Raw genomic sequence first — 4,261 nt, forward strand, 5'->3', positions numbered from 1 at the left:
TGGTCTCAATCTCCTGGCCTTGTGATCCGCCCGCCTCGGCCTCCCAAAGTGCTGGGATTACAGGCGTGAGCCACTGCGCCCGGCCAGAAGGGATTTTTAACACATTACCCAGATCTGCCTATGCATTTAAGAAGGAGAAAAACTTTATTCCATAAAGTTATTCCATTAACTGAAATGGCAATGGAAAATTACTGGCCTACAGTCAAAGAATGGGTAGTTAATCTAAATGCTTCTAAACTTATTAACAAAGTTAATTTACTACTACCTACTTTTTCCCTAACAAGACCATAGTTTTTAAAAAGTTCATTCCGCACATGCTCCCTTCCCTATTCTTCACTAACTAGCAGAATAAGCTAGCTAGAGGTGAGGCTCTGGTGTTTTCAAACGACAGCTCTCAGCGGGCTTGGTGGCTCATGCCTGTAATCCCAGCACTTTGGGAGGCTTAGGCGGGCGGATCACCTGAGGTCAGGAGTTCGAGATCGACCTGGTCAACATGGCGAAACCCCATCTTTACTAAAAATACAAAATTAGCCGGGCATAGTGGTGGGCACCTGTAATCTTGGAGTTGATGCAGGAGAATCGCTTGAACCCAGGAGGTGGAGGTTGCAGTGAGCCAAGATTGTGCTATTGCACTCCAGCCTGGGCAACAAGAGCAAGACTCCACTTCAAAAAAAAAAAAGACAGTTCTCGGCCGGGCGCGGTGGCTCAGGCCTGTAATGTCAGCACTTTGGGAGGCAGAGGTGGGCCAATCACCTAAGGTTGGGAGTTTGAGACGAGCCTGACTAACATGGAGAAACCGTGTCTCTACCAAAAAAAAAAAAAAAATACAAAATTAGTCTGGTATAGTGGCACATGCCTGTAGTCCCAGCTACTCGGAAGGGTGAGGCAGGAGAATCGCTTGAACCCGGGAGGCGGAGGGGAAAAAAAGCACAGCTCTCAAGTAGATAACACAACAGATGCATTCCTAGTAAACCCAACACTACCATCAAAACTTCACCCACCTTCCATGGAAACGATCTTGACAGGGAAGAGACTAGGAAAGGACAAAACCAACAACTGCTCCACAAGCCCCAATGTAGTTTATGTTGCCCCTCTGCTCCCCCAGAACGGGGAAACTATTCATTTTTCCCCCCTACATTCCCCGTTTTTCGTTGTTGTTGCTGCCCTGGCTGGACTGCAATGGCATGATCTTGGCTCACCGCAACCTTGGCCTCCCAGGTTCAAGTGATTCTCCTGCCTCCGCCTCCCAAGTAGCTGGGATTACAGGCACCCACCACCCCAGCGAATTTTGTATCTTTAGTAGAGATGGGGTTTCTCCATGTTGGTAAGGCTGGTCTCGAACTTCTGACCTCAGGTGATCTGCCCGCCTTGGCCTCAGACTCCCAAAGTACTGGAATTATAGGCGTGAGCCACCGCACCTAGCCTCACTTTCTTTTTTTTTTTTTTGGAGACAAGAGTCTCGCTCTGTTGCCCAGGCTGTAGTGGAATGCCACAATCTTGGCTCACTACAACCTTCACCTCCTGGGTTGAAGTGATTCTCCCACCTCAACCTCCTCAGTAGCTATACTCAGATAATTTGTTGGCCAGGTTGGTCTTGAACTCCCAACCTCAGGTGATCCACCCGCCTTGACCTCCCAACGTGCTGGGATTACAGGCGTGAGCCACGCGTTGAGCCTATTCCCCACTTTTTTGTACTAATTCATATATACTATTCATTTTATACTAATTCATATATATTCTCAAACAATAATATTTGTTTGAGAAATGCTAAGAAATAATGGACTTGCTTAATACAGTTTCAAAGGACGTAAAAATGATTCCTTAGACTACTGGCTTCTTAAAGTGATGAGATGCTAGATTTAATCTTCACCTCCTGGCCCCAAACTTAAATATTTCCTGTGACATAGAAGTGTCCTTTTCCTGAACACAGCTTGGCTTTTCCTCCCGTACCATTAAATAATCCATATAAATTGATTCCAACGCCCTAGGATAGAATTAAATGAGGGTACATGTAAGTTTAGGCACTAATTCAACACAGCAAGCAAAATAAAATAGGCCTACTGCACTAACAGAGAGATAAAAGAGCAGCTGGAAAGCCAGCATTTGGGTACAAGTACCCAACAAAGAAATCCTGCCAATACACTGTCTTACCTTCTTCCACCACCGACACCTGCTAAATTCTGTTTGGTGACCAGAACTCTGGCAACACTTCGTCACCAAAAACAAAAAAATACTGCACTCAATAAAGGAATGGACACAGGCAGAGGACACAGATAGAAATTCCTGGTGTCTGTCTCCTTCTCCTCCTCTCCTTTCTACTGAGTCCTTACCACATGCCCCAAGTCACAGGAATAGCTCCTCACCTTGTAGATTCTATTTCCTTACCCCTTTAGATCCTGAAGGAGACACCTAACATTAACACCTGTAATGATGTGGCTTTATCAGAGTCCTATGTTCAATAACCAGTAAGGGATCCAGTCAGAAGTCCTCACCACTCACATCAAAAATATAATTACCACTAACCTGTCTTTTAATTGGAAACTACAATCATAAGCTTTCAAATCGGTTTTTTAAAGGAGCTTTCAAAAAAAAAGACCTTCCCTCACATCCTTTCTAGTTATCACAGCAAGTTTACTCAGAGCTCCAATGCCCACAAAATAGAAAGCATTCAAGCATTATTTGTTGCCTCCCAAGAACACTAATAGATGAAGAGGGGACATCTGGAGATGAGGAGTGGAGGAGGAGACTTCCAATACAAGCAAATCTTTATCGGTTTGATTTTTAAACACTGAAATAAAGACAAAGCTGACCTTGAGCTGTACTTCCCCATCTTATTCCCCTCTCTCTCCCAACAGGAACGTTACTCAATACAAATAGCAATTAAAGAATTTACAAGACGAAATTTAGTTTAGTGTATTTCCCAAATTTGACTTCTAGAGGCCTTGTCTTATTTTCAAATCCCTGAATCCTTGTTTCTGATAACCGGGACTAGCCCTGAGGTTATTCACATGACTAAATCTGCCTTTCGAGGAAAGCAACGGCCCTAGATAACATTTTGAAATATAGGTAGCTTAATTAGGAAAAATCTACGGATCAAAGATACTTGATTCCAACCATGTCTCACCCCACCCTACCTCGCAAAAGCATTAAAACCACAGAACCCACATATATGACTTTTCCTTTAATACTACAGTATCGCACAATTATAAATGTGAGGGTATTTCAAAAGGTGGTCCAAAAGGTGGACTGGGAGGGAGGACTAAGAATAAACTTACTGACAATGACTAGACAGACACAATGGATATTTCGATAAAGTTATGAAAAAGGACTGGAGAACCCGTTATGGGCAAAGGAACAACGAACAAAGAGAAACTACTAAAATTTCTACATAAACCCATTTATCTGAAATGGAAAAAAAGAAAGTAACAGGATCTCCAACCTTCGTAACTCAAAAACCCCAGCCTCAGCCGAGTGCCTGGAATAGGTTAAGCTCCCCCACGAAGTACAGACCAGCATTCCGAGCCTGCAGAGTCAACCAAAATACAGCTACTGAACGCTATTGGAAATAACTTTATTTCAACAGGTCTTTCCATGTGTCATGATGGTGCGCATGAACTGTAAAGTCATCGTTTTTACAAACGGGTGGACAGAGGCTCGGGCCCTACAAAGGCTCGAACTCTGAGAGTCGTGGCCTCCTGGTCTCCTGCTTCTATCCATCAGAACCCACTGGTGATGCAGTCAGAGAAAGGTTACAGGAACTGCGAGGTCTCCTGTTTTAAGTCTGAGGAAAGGGGAGGGAGTGAGGATTTTCTGGGCCTCCCCAGAAGGCGGCGAGGAGGAAAAGCCCCCAAACCCCTCACTACGAGGTTCCGGCCTACGGGAGAGAAACCCGATCGCAGCCCCGGAGCCTGCCACCGCCCCAGACGAACTGCAGCGATTCCCACTCGCCCCTCTTCCCCCACCATCACCCAGGACTGTCCCCGCCTCAGGCCTGAGGAAGCCTATCGCTCTTAAGGCTTCTCCTTTGTGAGACTCCACGGCCGCCGCCCCACACGGGGCCTCCAGGGAAAAGCCACCGCCCCCACCCGCCATATTTCCCTGAAAGGCGCCCGCGCTACAGCTCCCGGTCTCCGCTCGCTCCCATGTGGCGGGTGCTGCTTCCCCCGTCACCCCACCCAATTGTTCTCCACATCCCAAGACCTTCCTAAAAGCTCCCCTGAGGGTTGCTCGTTCGGAGACAGCACCCGCCATCTCCTCCCCC

At 46.3% G+C, this 4,261-nt stretch overlaps 1 protein-coding gene across 3 annotated transcripts in view; it reads right to left on the reverse strand.

Moving 5' to 3' along the window:
* Positions 1-4,261, reverse strand: part of YWHAE (tyrosine 3-monooxygenase/tryptophan 5-monooxygenase activation protein, epsilon) — a 61,909-nt gene that overhangs the window by 56,945 nt on the left and 703 nt on the right. The gene's annotated exons all lie outside the window — the stretch shown is intronic.

The sequence above is a fragment of the Colobus angolensis genome, unplaced genomic scaffold (assembly GCF_000951035.1).
Source record: "Colobus angolensis palliatus isolate OR3802 unplaced genomic scaffold, Cang.pa_1.0 Scaffold110, whole genome shotgun sequence".
Classification (NCBI taxonomy): domain Eukaryota; kingdom Metazoa; phylum Chordata; class Mammalia; order Primates; family Cercopithecidae; genus Colobus; species Colobus angolensis.